General features: G+C 36.1%; 1 protein-coding gene and 1 pseudogene across 1 annotated transcript in view; both read right to left on the bottom strand.

The window, feature by feature from the left end:
* Positions 1-17893, bottom strand: part of LOC115032149 (triadin-like) — a 74514-nt gene that overhangs the window by 44572 nt on the left and 12049 nt on the right. The window lies entirely within an intron of this gene.
* The window catches only part of LOC110303491, a 12627-nt pseudogene continuing 7196 nt past the window's right edge, over positions 12463-17893 (bottom strand).

The following is a 17893-nucleotide window of genomic DNA, read 5'->3' as shown; positions in this document are numbered from 1 at the left end:
TAATTACACACACAAACACACACACACACACACACACACATGTATACATTCTCACAATTACATAATTACACACACATACTTACATATGCATATGGAGCAAAAGAACAACCACTGGTGCAGAAAGCACTCACTCATTCTGGATGAAAAATGTGCTCCAATCTTTATTACATAGAAAAAAAATGGCTTCTTACCTTTTTAATGCTAAATGAATTAAACCCGTGTTTGTAAGAAAAAAAGCTTCTTTTAATAAGACTAAACCTGCCTTGTCCTTACCATGGGACCTGTTCTGTCCTGTGGTAAGGAGAAGCCTGTCTACTCGTTCTGCTCTCTGCGACATCTTCTTTTTTCCTCTTTCCTGCTGCATTCTGCACATTGCTCTCTGAGTATTTTATGTTACCTATAATTTCTAAGTTACTCCATTCTGCATTCTCCTTCTAATCTAAAATGTGTTCTGTCTAAAAACTTCTCCTCAGCTTAGATCCTCTCTCAGTTCAGTTCTTCTCATCTCTGTTCCTCTCACCCCAGTGTCTCAGTTCTGAATCTTCCCTTTGTCCTCAGCCCTTAAACATCATTCAGAATACATGATCACATGTTAAAAACTTCATCACAAGTTCACACAAAAAATCAAATCATAAATCGATATAGATGTTTACAACAGCGAATGTTTACATGCATATCCATTAGGAGTAGTTATCTAACTAAACATCCATCACTTATCACAGTTCTACAGGTTCACTGAAGGTTTAAAACAGTAAGTTATAAGTGAAGTTTTGTATAGATAAACACAATCAATATTTTATCTTCCATCCTAGCACCTATAATAAATTGCTAGTTCCCCTTTTATGACCTTTGGTTAATTGTTTTCCAACCTCTTGGAATGTGCTCTGAGTAGGAGAAAGTCTGGTTACCATCTAAGAGTAATTAGCTGGTGACAATTGAGAGACTGGCAGATTTCTCATTGCAATTTTGATTATCAGAAAAGGACATAATAGCAGTCCCATTATAAAAAAAATTATATATATATAAAATTTGTCACAGATATAATTTTAGGAATTCTTATAGGATCATCATTAAGACTTAAGTCTTAATGATTTACTTGTCTATATAATATCATTACAAGATAGTACATTTTCATTGATCTGCAGAAATCTTCTCAAAAGGGATTTCTTACTACTTAGTGATAGTTATATGTGTTTCATAATAACAGGAAAAGCATATTAATAGCAGGAATCATTCCTAAAATGAGTCCCTCATAGCCTTGCTTAATGAGGGGTTACCTGTCACAGATTATATAATAATCCGAGGCAGGCCACTTCAGGATGATCACCTGCTAGTTATTAGCTTGTCCCATTATGGCTTCTAACAGTGAATATCCCACCTCTATCTACTGTATATTTGTAACTTGTGTAAGTGGCAGCTATAGCAACATTTTCTGCTTGAGATCCTGAGGTTATAAAAATATTAAAGTTGCCTGCATCTATTCTCTGACCAGGGAAGATCTTGACAATGATGGAAGCAACTATGGCACACTAGAAAAAGTGATGATGCTGCCCTATTCACCTGCCCATTCACATTTCATCCCCATTCTTCATGTCCCTAGAGGAATTTATGACGTACATCAGAGGTTTTCAATGTGTTCCAGGGATGAATGATTCCTAAAGAAACCTTACTGACCATGAATCATGGTTGTAACTAATGTTGAAAGTAAATAATTAATTAATCATAAATATCTTAAGATTATTGTTGGTTTTTATTTTTAATACTCAGATTATTATAAGGGATTTGAGTTTGAATCCACAGTTATAAGTACTTTCTACATGATGTTATTCCCTGTGATCTGGTAACTATCAGTGCCCCTCTTCTTTTCTCTGGTCCTCAGTTTTTTCTGCTCCTCAGCTCCAAGGCCTGGTTTCAAAGACCCCTTTTCATCAATGGACTTCATCCCATTGCTGCATTCTCTCCATCTTCCACTTTTCTCGTGACTTTTCTTGGAGTCTCTTGGAATGTTTGATTCTCTCCTCTTGCTTTCATGTTAATATGAGACTCAACCTTGATTCTAGACCCACTTCTATGTGATATAGCTGTCACATACTAGGGCTAACTCATATGACAAGCAACATATCTGTTGCTTATAACAACCTTGATAAATGAGCATCACGACTTTTATACATAAGATAAGGACATTGCAGTTTAGAAGCATTAAGCCAATTAATTCCCATCAATGTCTTTCTAATATAAAGTCAGCACTGCCTCCACCATTATTACAATGAGCTTCCTATCTCAAGAGCTTTTAAGTATTCCAAAGTTAATAGTTTAAATTCCTCATCACCATGAAGATTTTGCTGATGGTTATACACTGTAGGAATTCCTTTACAACATAACAACCTAAAACACTCTTCGATATTATCATACCAGGTCAAAACAGTTCACGAATATAGCTCTCATTATATGTTCTTTGAAATAAAATATCACCTTTTCACATGTTTGTAAATTTTATATCAAAAACAATTGCAGACATATGATAGTAACCTTAGCATGCTATATGTTCTCAATCATTTGCTGATTGGTTTTATTAAAATGCTTATTCATTTTTTTCTCTTTTCTTTTTCCTTTTCTTATTCTACAAATTTTTATTTATTATAAAATATTCCCTAGTTCTTCAGATCACAATGATACACATCATCAATAGAATTGTGTGCATAAATTTAAGTTAAAATATTCTTTCTTATATTTAGTAAGTTTTAAATGGTTAAGATATTCTTTATAATATAAGGCAGAACTCGGAAGACAGATATTCCATGTTTCCTCTCATCATCTGAGAGAAATACAATGAGATATTGGAAGAAAAGAAAGAAGTAGTTAACCATAGCTGAATGGCAGTAAACATTTCTGATATACAGATTAAAAAGAAAAATATCACTTAAAATTCTTTCTGCTATTTACCTATTGCTAGTTCAAAATAATCTAAAGGTCATAAAGTTAAATAAAAAATATTTCTTTTAGTTTTTACAAGTTACCTTTCTTTAAAAAGTTAGAAATAAATATCTCATAGAGCAGAAGTAAATATTGAAAAAGATGTTAGTTAGGTAACAGGTAGGTGTCAAAATGGATACTGCCTTTTGTTGTAGATACCCGCATCACCATACAGGAGGAAACACAACACTGTGCTTCCGGGAAGTAATGATGCACCTTTGCCTTCATGACTAACCAGGAAGAGTGCTGACAACACCGCATACTTTATACACAGTTCTTATTTTTTGCATTTATATCTGAAGTTTAGGGAAAACTTTTGATTTAAACATGGAAGAGGAACAGATCACTACTTCTTGTCTACAGTTTAAAAATGAAAACTTTCCACTGACTACAAAGCTAATGCTATCATCTTTGGTTCTCTCTTGGAGTCTTCCTGAGACCAAGAGTTTTAAGTTTACAAGTCACTTAAAATGGTTGCATTCAGTCATAAAAAATTAGAAAATCACTACCTTTCTTTCCATGCTATGGTATTACTTTCATAAAAAGTTTCAATACTCTTTCAGGTTAAAACTAAATATTTGATGAAAAAGAGTATCATTTTTTTAACTATTACATGATTATATGCTAAAATTTGTGCAATTTAGACTATGCTGATATTCCACCTATTCAATGTGTCTTCTTAAAACTCTACCATTTGCTCTAAAGTACTCAGTTCATTTTGATTTTTATATATACTTGACATAGAGTCACCAAACACAAAAACTATTGTGGATTCCAAGAAGTGCTTGCTGACAGGAGACTGATATATCTGTCAGATCCTGACAAATACAGTGGAAGAAGGTCACAGCCAACCATTGAACTGAACATGGGGTCCCCAATGGAGGAGATAGAGAAAGGACTGAAGGAGCTAAAGGGTTTGACAATCCAACACCAATATCAACCAAGCAGATCTCCCAGAGGTCCCAGAAACTAAACCACCAACCAAAGATTACACATGGAGGGACCCATGGCTCCAGCTACATATATAGCAGAGGATGGTCTTGTAAGGCATCAATGGGAGGAGAGGCCCTTGGTCCTGTGAAGGCTTGATGCCCCAGTGTAGGGGAATGCTAGGGCAGAGAGGTGGGAGAACAGTCTTATAGAAGCAAGGGAAGGGGTGGTGATATAGGGGGTCTTAGGGATGCAAACTGGGAAAGGGGATATCATTTGAAATGTAAATAAAGAAAACACACACACACACACACACACACACACACACACANATATATATATATATATATATATATATATATATATATATATATATATACATAATTTTCTGAATTTCCTGGTTCATTATCTATATAATTGAGCTCTCCTGGGATTTATGGTTCCTATTCTTGGAACAGACACTCCTTCTGACTAATTCACAGTACATAATAGTTGTCTTCCTTCAAAGAGCATAAAAGCCAACCTCATAATTATGCAATTTATTGATCACAGACTATGTATAAAGTTCACATTAGTCATTTCTAGTCAAGGTTTTTTCCAGTCGATTTCCCTTTCTTTTTTTCTTTTCTTTGCTTTTCTTTTTTTAGTAAAAAAAAAAACTTCATTGTAAATTAACTTAGTCACTCAAAAATGCATCCGTCCAAACAATGATTTTATGCATCTCAATATACCTCCATACAGCTAGATAGCCATTCTTTACCCAATAATTGTATAGTTACGTACATCATGCCTTGTTAAATACTCAAGTTTACATCATATAAAACTGCTATTGATACTAATGTTGAATTTCAGACACCTTCAGTGCATATTACTCTTCCTAAGTTGACACATTGATTCTCTAGAATCACAGAACTTATCAAATGTCTCCTGTCTTGAGGTAATTTATTGTCATGACTTACAGTCTGTAGTCCAACTTCCCAACAATTGTCAGCTGTAAATTGGAAGTCCAAGAATCTAGTAGTTGCTCAATCCCACAAGGCTAGTTGTTTCAGCTGGTCTTCTGTAGAAGTAGATTCCAACAGATGTGCTTTAAGTAAATTCAAGTGGAGAAAAAGAGGGAATCTTCTTTCTTCCAATGTCTTTAATGCAAGTCTCCAGCAGAAGGTGTGGCCCAGATTAAAGGTGTATACCACCATGACTGGATCTGGGACTGTTTTTTTCCTTTGCTGACCCTGAACTCCCCTTGAGATCTGCTTGTCTTTGCCTCCTGGGATTAAAGGCCTGCACTACTTTGCCTGGGCCTAAGCTTTTCATAGTCATTATGCCTCAAGATCCAGGTCAGAAACTTGTGACTTCCAGCCCTGGGCTAATTATATTTGATGTTAATTCAGTTCTCCAGTGAGTGGCTTTGAACAAGGAATGAGTCAGCACTCAGGTGACTTCCTGTAAACCTCTTTCCCACCTTAATTTGTAAAATAAAAGAGAGCTGATGATTGGGCAGATAAAAGGGAAGTTGGAGAGGAAAGTAAGGAGAGAGAAGAAGGAGAAAATGCAAGAGGGAGAGGATGCAGAGGAGGAGGAAGACAAAGAAAATCGGAGCAGAAGCACATGGCCTGGAGAAACTGCAAGTTCTAAGGAGACTCAAACTGTGGAAGATGGTAGTGTAGTGGTAGGTCTGCCCAATGTAATCATATTAACTGTGTTGTGTTTTCATTGCTGGGGCATATTTGCATGGAGATTTACCATAACATACTACCTTGCCTGGGTCTAAGCTTTTCATAGCCACTATGCATCAAGATCTCCATGCCAAGATCCAGGTCAGAAACTTGTATCTTCCGCCTCAAAATCTGTATCACAGGTGAGACTTCCAATTCTAGAATGTAGTTCATTCTAGATATAGTCAAGTTGACAACCAGAAATAGCCATTACACACATTCACATTATTTTGGGGAGCAAACATGATATTAATATTTATATGAGGAAATATCAATACAATTTTAAATAGTTTTATTAATATTTTATATCTGCTATTGAGATTTTTCTCCATCAGAGTAAAAACTTAACCTAGGAAACACAACCTTCAGAATTTGATGATACATAAAATGTGTGGCAAATGATCAATGAATAGCATCTTAAAATTTTAAAATAACGGGTTTTTCATACAATATATTTGAACAGTTTTTTTCCTCCCTCAACTCCTCCATGATATGCCACACATCCCCACCCTTCAAGCTCCATATCTCTCTCTTGAGAGAACAAATAGGCAAATAGAAAAGACAAACAAGAATAAAAGAAAATGAACAAACAAATAAGAAAGTCCAGGAGAAGCACACACACACACAAATACACACACACACACAAACACACACACACAACATAGAACCACAAAATCAGAAACCATAATATATGCCCCCTCCAAAAAAAGCCCAAAGAAAATAATAAAAGACAAGAAAAGAATCTCCAAAGTACCTTTGAATCCATACTGTATTGGCCATTGCCTGCTGGTCATGGGACATGCCCTTACTGTGGATTGCATACCCAGAGAGACATCTTTGGAGAACCTAAATATTTCATTCTGACATGTTGTTTATTGGAGCTAGCTTTTTAGTTGGGTGTGGTAACTCATGTCTATTTCCATATCTCAGATCTGGTCATATCTCATTTGAACCTGTGGAAAACCTATGTATGATGATGGTAAGTTTCTGGTTTTGAAAGGAACAGTTACATAACTCATTGTACATGCAGAAGGCAAGCTGAAGCCTAACTAAAGCCTTCATTCCTACCCTGTATAGATTGTGAGAAGTCATATAGGCTCCAGTCTTGTTGTGTGTAGAAATCAATATTCCCTTGGTATTATATTCCTCTTCTGGCTCTTATCATCATTACCCCTATTCTTCATAGTTCCATGAATGCTTAGGGGGAGATTTGGTGGAAACATTATGTTTAGAATTGAGTATACCAAGAACTCTCACTCCCTGGACACTGAACAGTTGTGGGTCTCTGTATTTCTTTTCACATAATAAAGGAAGAAGCTTCTCTGATGATGGTTGAGTGAGGTCATGATCGATGGGTATAGCAGAATGTCATTAGGAGTCATTTTGTTGTGTTCCTCTAGTATTACAGAAGTATTTGACTTTTGAATGAGTCTATGGTCCATCTAGCCTCAGATTCTCGGCCACCCAAGCAATGTTAATCATGGCATCTATCTCATGCACAAGGCTTTCAATCCAATCATATATGGTAGGTAACCCACACAAAATTGTGTCACTACATTAGTTCATCTTCCATGCAGCATACCATTGTATATCATAGTCTATCTATCTTTCTACCTGTCTCTCTGTGTCTCTGACTCTGTCTCTGTCTCTCTCTGTCTCTCTGTCTCTCTGTCTCTCTCTCTCTGTCTCTCTCTCTGTCTCTCTCTTTCTGTATAAATCTCTCTCTCTCTCTCTCTCTCTCTCTCTCTCTCTCTCTCTCTCTCTCTCTCTCTCTCTGTATAAATCAGGGTGTTAGGATGTAGCTTCTAGCTGCTTCCTCAGCACCATGTCTGCCAGCTGTCATGAAAATGACCTAAGCATCTAAAACTTTCTTTTTATCAAACTTGCCTTGGTCATGGTATCTCTTCACAGCAATAGAACAGTGACTAAGACAGATGTTGGTACCAGGGACTGTTGTATTGCTATGACAGGAATGATCCTGGTATTTTTTAGAAATCTATAGGACTTTGAAACAGAAAAGAAGTTGGACACTTTAATAAGGGATTACTAGGCCATCCATGTATGTATATGCAAAGCATTGCTGAGTATGATTTGAATGTGGCAAACATCAAGAAGTTTCAAAAGGGAAGAATGTTAGTAACTGCCCTAGAGACCATTCTTGAGAGATTTTGCAAAGAATATGCTGCTTTCCCCTCCCTGTCTTAAAAACCTGACTGTGGCTAAAGTGAAGTGTTTTAGATTAATAGTGATAGCAGAGAGGGTTCCAAGACAGCCTACTCTTAATTTTGTCATGTGGTTATTAGTAATCACTCCTATGCATACCTATAATGAAAAGGAACAACTGGACAATGAAAAATGCAAAATAATGAGCACCAGGAAATGTTTGTTGAATCCAAGTCTTGTGACCAAGGGAATAAAATGTTAAAAGAAAAGCCCAATACTAAATGGAATAAAGGGAGATATAACCTTACAACAAGACACCACCTCCCATCTGAGTTTCCCAATCGTGAAAATGGAATTAAAGGAAAGATTAAACAGTGAAAGAAACTATCAGAAAAAGAAAGCTGATGCAAATGTAGCTGAAAAAAGGGATCAAATTGCAGCCCTAAACAAAGGTGCTTGGTCGCTTTAGCCATGTTGTCATAGTGGTATAGTAAGTAGTACTATGGTAGTAGTATAGTAGTAGTAGCAGCAGTAGCAGCAGTAGCAGCAGCAAGCAGCAGCAGTACTAGAAGTAGCAGTAGTAGTAGTTCCTAGTTCTGGCTTCATTGTCAAGAATACCAGAAAACGTTATAGAATATCTTTCCAAGTCTTTTGACTGAGGAAAGCTGCTGAGGCCCAATCAGTGGCAATGGATGGAAGTCCAGAGAGGCCATCACATGAAACTTTGAAAGGGAGCTGTGGATTGTGAAGACCTGGAATATCTGCTGAGGAACCTGCAGAATAGGTTTGGAACTAGTCTAAGAATCAGAAGTATGAGGCAGTCAACAGGAGTTGGAAATCATAAGAGCACTTTGACATCAAACATTGAGATGCAAAGTTTGGAGTTTATCCTGCTGTTTTTGGTCTTGTTTTATTTAAGTCCATTTCTTCCCTTTTGGAATTCTAATATACATTTTGTGCCATTGTATGTTGAAAGTATATGTTGAAAGTGATCCTTTTATTCGGATTTTACATGGGGTTACAATTAAGAGATTGCCAGGAGTCTACAAAGAAAATTTGAACTTTAGATTTCTAAAGAATGTTGAGACTGTAATAGACTATCGGGACTTTTGAAGTTGGCCTGAATGCATTTTGTTTTGCATTTCGATATAGCTACAAGCCTATAGGAGTCAGGGAGTGAAATGTGGAGGTTTGAATAAAATTATGAAGTGGAAATTTCCAGTTTCATTGGAGACCCATTTGTGCTATGTGATGTTTTTTCAGGAAACTGTCTTATGAGAGGATGTTTTGCTAAAGCAGACACATGAGAACAAACATGTGGTTGTTTTCTGGAAGCTGTCTTGTGAAAGGGGATGTGTTGCTTGCTATAGCAGATGCTTGAGAGGACACATGATATTTGGAAAGGGTATTTTTAAATTTAATTACTTGTATCCTTGATGCAAATTTTCTTGAGTTATTTATATTTTTAGATATTAATTATATCTCAGATATATAATTGGTAAAAATATTTTTCCACTATAGAGCCTGAAGTTTTGTCTACATGATAGGGTCCTTTGCCACACAAAAGCTATTTTATTGAGCATTTTTGCCTTTATATTCATAAGAGAAATGTGTCTATAATTCTCTCTGCAGTACTAAAAGAACTGTCTCTCCTTTCATTGATTTTTTTTGTTTTGTATTGTTGTTTCTATTTTATTTTTTTCAAAACTGACGTATATCATTTCTTGCCATCTGTTCCTCATGTGTGTTATTTATTTATTGTATTAGAGGTGTGCCATTAAGTTACTACTATAAAGTCTCACCATTTATTTTTATGTAGACAGTGCTATGACTTGCTTCTTAGAATCAACTTCATTGTGTCCCATAGGGTTGGACATTATGTGTTTTTTATTCAATTCTAAAACATGTCTCTATCCCTTCCTAGTTTGCACCATCACCCAGTTTTTTAATGAGTAATGAGCTCTTCTGCTGCCATGAGTTTATAAACTTTCTTTGTTTTGTGGTGTTGCTCATGTCCAGCTTTAAACTATGTATGTCAGAAATAAGGGTGCTATTTCAAATTTCTTAAATCTGTTGAGGCTTGCTTTATATCTGAATAATGTGGCCAAATTTGGAAAAATTTCCGTAAGCTGCTTAGAAGAACGTATTTTTTGTGTGTGTTTGGGTGAAATGTTCTGTGTAGGTCTATTAGGGCCATCTGATTGATAACATCATTTAACTCCAGCATTTCTCTGTTTAGACATGTTTTCTTAGCAAGATAACATATTAAGGTCATTCACTATCAATGAGTGAGGAACAATATATGATTTTAAGCTGCAGTTGTATTTCTTTCATGAAATTGGACACTGTGTGGTTGGTGTATAGATGTTTATAATTGCAATATCCTCTTGGTGGATATTTCCCTTGATAAATATGTAGTGTTCTTCCTATCTCTTCTGACTTGGTTTCAATTCTATTTTGCATGTATAAAATAGCTACTAAAATGTCTATGTTTACTTGCTTCCTGGGTTCATTTGCATGGAATATTGTCACCCTTGCATTTACCTGGAGGTGATGTTTATCCTTGAAGATAAGGGGTGATTTTTGGATGCAGCAAAAATCTGGATTCTGTTTTCTAATCTATTCTGTGAGTCCTGAATTTTCAATGAGTATTTGAGACCATTCTGTTCGATAGTTTTCAGTGTGCAGTTTTTACTTATTCTTGTTATTTTGTAGTTATAGTAGAGTTTCCCCACACATGTCTCTTTGATTTGCTAGCCTGCTACTTTTTGTCCTTTGTCTCTTCTTGGGTATAGTTGAACTCTTTAGATTGTTCTTTTCCTTCTGATGCTGACTTCAGTGCTTGATTGGTAGATAGATACTGCTTTACTGCTTTAATTTGTTTTTTGTCTTGAAAAGCTTTTTGTCCTCCATCAACTATGATTGATAATTTTGCTTACACTTGTAATCCCTTAGAGTTGTAGAACTAACCTCTCATAGCTTTTAGAGTTTCCACTGATATATCAGGTGTTATTCTAATGGACCAAGCTTATGTTAGTTGATTTTTCCCTTGAATTATTCTTTCTTTGTTTTCTCTCTCTCTCTCTCTCTCTCTCTCTCTCTCTCTCTCCATATATATGTTTTATATAATATATGTATGTATGTATGTATGTATACACACACACACACACACACACACACACACACATAAATATAAAACAGGTGATCCGAATCGATCACTGAGTGACCAAATATTTTATTTGTTTAAAGGCTATATCATCAAAGTCATGTCTGGTACCAATAATTCACTACAAAAATGGCAGCTAGTGCTTCTGGATCATTGTATGAATATCTCAGTCAGTGGCTAGGAGTGTATCTTAACAAATATGCAGACTTCTGTTCCAGTCAGGTTGACTTCATACACTGTTATTTGCAGCAGATCCTGTATAGGTTTAGGATGGAGCCAGGGCCTCCTGAAAATCTGGCTAGAGCGTGTCAATATTATACATGACAGAGTAATCACCCTAGAAAGAGCCCTGAACTTGTCTTTGGCATCCTTCTACCTGTTCTATTGATGTTGGAGGCCATGGTGATGGTACCATCAAGCTCATCTTTGAAAAATGAAATCATGCTTCAGATTGTGTTGAGGGAGTTCCAGTGATCAATCTCTCAGACCTAAAGCATGCGTTCAAATAGACTCCCCTGACGCCCCCAAAGAGGCCCAAGAGAGACAAGGTTTTCTAAACCACACCAAACCCACATAGGCAGTCAATGAATTTACCTGTTTGTTTTCTGTCAAAGAAACACAGAACAAAGAGCCCAGTAGGTCCAGAGGCACATGTCTAGAGCCCTGTGTATTTGAGAGGTGAAGACTGAGGATCACCAGGAGTTCAAGGCTGGCTTGGGTAACAAAGCTGGACTGTATATTAAAAACTAAAACAAAACAAACTAAAAACACATGAGCAAATGGAGAAATGAAGGGTGTATCATGATTACAAAAATTATTTTAGAAATGTCTCCCTGCCAAGTAATTTCCACAGGTGGAATTCACAGAAACTATGTGAGGAAGGAGCCCCTTCATAGGACCGGGACTGAGAAAGAAGGGGCTGAGAGCCATTTGTTTAGTACTTGAAACCTCATTTGTTTATGTCTGGTGGGTATCTGCACCCCTTCTGTGTATTTGGGGGGTTGGGGAGGGGGGTATGAAATTAAAGTGATTCTGAGAACTATAGAACTACAAAATCTTTAAGGGGAGGTTTCCAACATTGGGGATGGGGAGAGACAAAAAAGATTAAGCCAATCAGTGAAAAATAAGACAGACTGTGGCTTTGGGTTTGAGACTGGCACAAGAAGAGCCCACTGAGGAAAAGGAGGCAGTCAATGGCAAACCAGCGGAGGCGATGCAAATGGAGATGCAAAAGGAGATGTAAATCACAGTTAGTAGGAGTAATGTAAGCAGGTAGTAAACCCTTGAAACAACATACAAAGTCCATGTTTTTGCATGTGCAAGGCACTACTCTATTAGAAGTTTCTGGGTTTGGATGTTTGTTACTTTTCCAACTTTCCCCACCCACTAAAAGACATGAAAATGGAGCCCAGGAAGAGATGATATCAAGCTCTTCTGGCTGTGTTGGACAAGGGTCAGGTGACTTCCAGTAACACTTGTCTACTATCTCTGCTGCTGTGGCTGCCTGGCCAAGTCTTACAGATGCTTGTAGATACTCAGGAGTGCTTTGCAGTTGGAGTAGTAGTGGTCCACATCCCGCAGGGTGTCTATACAGAATGGATGAAGCAATGTCCAGCAGACACAGACGGCCAGAGGAGAGCCAGGTGAAGACTCAGGTATTGTAGGACAGCTGGGTCACGATCACCTTACTGCAGGAAGGACAGCACATCTAGACAGGGTAGTCATAGAAGGAGACAGGCTGCTGCTACACATAAACCGTCTGCACAGCAATTGCGTTGGCATTTGGAACAGGCACAGGCTGGGTGTAGTAAGAAGGTGGATTCATGCCCTTCCCATATGGGTCTGTCAATGAGCCCTGTGGCTGGTCCCAACATAGGTATTGGGGCATTGGGTAGTAACTGTTGACACCCACTGTTTCTTCATAGGCTAAGGGTGTGGTGGGTATTACAGAAGGACCTGCAGCTGCTTGGCAAGGACCTGGAGCTGATATTTTATCACTGCCTCCGTGCTGCCAGTTGAGCCGGGAAGTCTGAGCTGGCCACGGGCGCCTGTTCTGTATATTTAGTGTTTTAATTACTATGTGTCATGAAGAGTTTGTTTACTCGTGCTTTTTGGTGTTCTGTACTTTTTGTATGTTTATAGGTACCTCTTTCTTTTGTTAAGGGAAATTTTGTTGAAAATATTTTCTGTGTCTTTGACCTGGGTTTCTTCTCCTTTTTGTTGTTCTCCTATTATTTAAATTTGGTATGTTCATACTTCCCTAGATTTCCTGGATGTTTTGTACCAGAACTAAAACAAAAATAATTAATGTTCCCTTGGTGTGGAGAATCCTCCCCCCCCCAAAACCCCACCCCCACGCCCCGCTTCCTTAGTGCCTGGGATTCTTTCTTCCATGTCCTGTACTTCCTGGTAATGTTTTCCTAGTGGATTTTTGTTTGATTTTTCTAAATTTGCATTTGCAGTTGTATCCCAATTTGAAACTGCTTTAATGATTTTATCTCTACTTTCATGACTTGAACTGTTTTTATCATTTCATTCCACTGTTTTGTTTTCACAGACTTCATTAAGGAACTTATTCATATTGTTTCCAAGGCCCTTGAACACATTCATAATCTATACTTTAAGTCTTTTCCTTGTGCTTCTATGTTGAACTTCCCTGTCTTGATTGTTAAGGATTGTGTTCTGAGCAGTGGTTCCTGGTACTGTTGATGGATGTAAGTCTTATTGTTATTGGGCAGAAACTGTGCCTTAGTTTCTTTTGCCCTTTCTGGACCTTTGGTAAGTGTTGAGGCTGTGGGATGCCTGGTAAGGAGTGTTTCTGCCAGCTGATGGGTAGCGGAGAGTGATATGGGTGAGCTATGAGATAAGCCTAAGTTTTAAGAAAGATCTAAGTGAATCCTGTTCACACCTAATGGTGTCTTCCACAGAAAATTGGATATTTGGTGAGTAGAAGTAAAACAAATATTTATCTGGAAACTCAGGGATGAAATGGTTAAGGGGACTCTGGTCCTGTACCAAGAGTCAGAAATGCGAGTGGATGAAGTTGAGGTTTGCTGAGGTAAGTAGCTGCTATTCAGAGCCCTTTGTTGTTTTAGAGCTTAATGAATAAAAGCTCATTTTACAGATGACTTTTTCTATCAATTAGTAAATATGTTTTGAGTTATAATAAAGTGTAGTTCCTAAGTAGGTCTTGTGGGATCACTGAAATTAAACTAACCCCAAAATATTTATTAAAAAATCAGTAATCAAAGGATAAACTTTGAAGCTTCAGGGAAGAAAGCATGGCTTGTGAAGGCATTAGAACTTGGATGCCAGAAAGCAGGGGTTTGCTTCTTTTTTCACCTTTTTCACTGTTTATTTTTCTCTTAAACTAAATGATGCATAAGAATACAATTTCTCATTTGGATAAACATTTGACACTGGATGTCTTCATCTTGAGCATTTTGGAAACTTAGAACCAGCGCTTTCATGCCAGGCATTCACTTTGCCAGCCTGTTGGTTTCCTTTATGAAATGTAAATTGCTGTTGGGCCTAGGGAGTAGAGCTGCATTAATGAGTTTTCAGCATCATCAACACTGTGTTCTGAGGTAGAACACACAGGCAATAACTTCAAAAATGCATTCCAGGAAAAGAAGAAACAAGTCCAACTTTGTTTAGGAGTTTCTGCTTCATCCACTTAACAAATTGGTGTATAAATTAAAGAATCTTCATTTGTAGAACCCTTCTATTTAAATACTTGCAAAACAAAACACTAGTATATTTGATAACTTTTATTATTTTGTTGACACCTAATAGTTTCTTTTAACTGCTTGAGCACACATAAGGCTTACATGTGAAATAAAGTGGAATAATGATCAATATCATAGTAGCCAGTGATATTTTGCATTTGGCACATAGTATTACCTCCCAAGAAAGTGTATTAAGTGCATTATCTATTTTATTTATATAATGTTAATTAGTAATCATTAGCACTTTACCCTCAATACCATATACCTTAGCTGTTGTGGGTGGATTTTTGTTCTTTGTTGAAGAAATGGACATGCTATATAATATTCGCAAAGATTGAGCCACTTTACAAATGACAATATGAGGCTCAATGATCCAAACCCATTTTGCTGAGTAAAGAGAACAACTTTGATTCAAAGATAGATTATTTTTCTCTAATTCTAATGTTTTGAGGGGAAAATCTCACATCTTTAGTATTATTGCTATATTAAAAGTTTTTAATCATGACAAATCTAAAACAATAATAATAGCTGAACTTTACATAGGTAAACTATATTACTTAGATTATATTTAGACTTAGATAATTGCACATACTTGAGTCCAGCTACTGAGGTGTCTGTTTTGGAGTCAAATCATAAAATCACAATCTATGTTAGTTAGCTTGTTAAATTGAGTTGGTAAGAAGAAATAATTCTGAACACCAGTAGAAAATTGATAGTAATCTCACATATTCAAGAGGTAATAATGCTTTGAGAACATTTTCTGTTGAAACAATAGATTACAGAACTTACATACAGAAAGGAATATTATCTATTTACCATTTGTTCAGCATATTGAGCTTTTGTCTGAGGCTTTAAGGAAGCGTGGTGGCTGAAGACACAAGTCTAGAGTGACTGTGAAGATGAATTCTGAGTCCACTGAGATAATTGTGCAGGGGGCAAGGTATTCTTAGAATTTCTATTTTCACATTAATAAAACCAGTATTTCTGTGAAAATTCAATTGAATATTATGCATGAAGCCTTTCAAAGTTCCTGGGTACTCAGTAGTCAGTGTGCCTTTGCTACTTTATTAGTATTTGTTTTTCTGCACTCAGAAATTAATTTTAAAAATTAAGTATTTAAGTTTATTTTAAGATAAATCGGTGGCACTTTTGTTTGAATTATATTGATGATATTCTCTAAACGCCTGGTTTTCACATCATCTGAGTAAGCATTCTCAAGCTGTTAGGTCAACATAGAAAAACAATTATTCTCTGTAAACCCTGATAGGCACATTTTTAATTGTTGTCTTTGTAACTGAAGTGCTTAATATTTTATGCAGTCTTTTTCTGGGCAAGATACACAAGGAGTTTGGTGGTCAGATTGGTTTGTTGAGTAGACTGAAAACATATACTAAAGACAGAGGGATTTGTCTCTGTGCAGCTCAGATTACATACACACATTGTTCCTGGTTCATTCTGTCATCACTTCATCCCCTGTCTTCTTTGTGTGCTTGTAAGGTACCACAGTTTTGATAGTGTCAGCCTGTCTTTATTTCTATTTTATTTTATGCCTTTTTATGTATAGGCTCATTAGTCTTTCTTTCCCTGAAGTTTCCAAAGTGCGAAGTATTTAAATAGATAAGATATAATTGGGACCCTGTCTTGAAAAACCAAAAAAAAAAAAAAAGATATAATTGGGGTTGGCTGCACCCAATGTAGATCACACAAAAGCTCTTCAATAAGAGCAAGCCCCTGTATGGCTTAAAGATGGAAGGATAAATTGGATGTAGTGCAACCAATGATCCTTTTAAGACTTAAAGCATTCAGTAATTTTACAACAGTTACTTGCTAAGGTGATAAACAAATATACTCTGTGAGTCCGTTTGTTTGTTTGTTTGTTTGGTTGGTTGGTTGGTTTGATGGTATGAAGAAGTAAATTCCCTAAATAAACTTGTCTTTCTTTCTCAGGATAGTGGTTTGAACTTAAGTGGGAGTAATTACCAATAAGGATTTCTGGTATAAGTATGCATCACCTCATATCTGGGTCATAATTGTAAGTATAGTATATGATACTATATGAAAAATGATTCATTCAAAAAAGTTTAAATAACTAATTGGATTGATATGACATTTAAAAATTACTTCAAAAAAAAAAAAAAAAAGACCGTATGTGAGTGATGAGGACAGTATATTCACTAAGTAACAAGTAGTTTTCAGCTTCAGTTTACTTTCTCCATTTTAGTGAGGGCTTAAGTAGAAAATGCTTATATATATTTGTGTATTCATGTGTGTATGTGTGTGTGTAGAATACAATGCTGTAAACATTTAAATGCTTACAACTATGTATATTTAATATATATAATGCTGCACATACCACATATTTTCATTGTCAGCATGACTCATGCTAAGTACAGATTTTAATTAAAATTATTTTAAACAACCACACCTGAATAGACAAGTTCCCAATTAACTCACTGTCAAGACCCTTTCCTTCATTTTTGTTTTCCCTTACAAGGAAAATTTACTAAATGCATTATGTTATATTTTAAAGTAATTTATTGCAATATATGTGTTACTTTAGAAGGGAATAATGCATTGTCTTTTATTTTTAAAATATATAGGTCACATTTTGTTTATTTATTTTGTGTACCTTTGTCAAGGTCAAAGGAAAGCTTACAGTTGTCTGTTCTCCTTTTCTACCATTTTGGTCCCAGGAATCAAACTAAAATTGTAAAGCTAGGCAGCAGGCATTTTCCAATACTAAGGTATCTTACAGGCTTAGAAAATGGTATATTCTAGATATAAAAATGTACCACCTATTACTTATTCCAGTTCTTTTTTATGCATTTTAGAAGTTGTTTCATGGTTTCTATGTAAAAGTGTTACAAATATATAGTTAAACTTATTCTTTATACATAGACATTTGTTTCTGTTGTTAATAGTATCAATTTAAATAATAAATATTTGTATTACCTATTGCTGAATTTGTGCAATAGTTTGATTTTATACCTAGGAATTTTTAAAAGTTACCTTATGCTGGCTAAATCCATATGAATATAAATGACATGTTCATGGGCATAACAATATAGTCTGCAAAGGCAATTCCCCAATATTTCTATTTTCAGTTATGACCCATTTCTTCCATGGAGGCTTTGTGTGATACAATGTTCAAATTTAAATGTCAGTTTTAGTGTATTCTTCACTGTTCTGGATATGCCTATGATAACAGAACTGTTTTT

Source organism: Mus caroli, chromosome 10 (genome assembly GCF_900094665.2).
Source record: "Mus caroli chromosome 10, CAROLI_EIJ_v1.1, whole genome shotgun sequence".
Taxonomy (NCBI): Eukaryota; Metazoa; Chordata; class Mammalia; order Rodentia; family Muridae; genus Mus; species Mus caroli.
The sequence above is the reverse complement of the archived record's forward strand: the minus strand, read 5'-3'. Positions and strand labels throughout refer to the sequence as shown.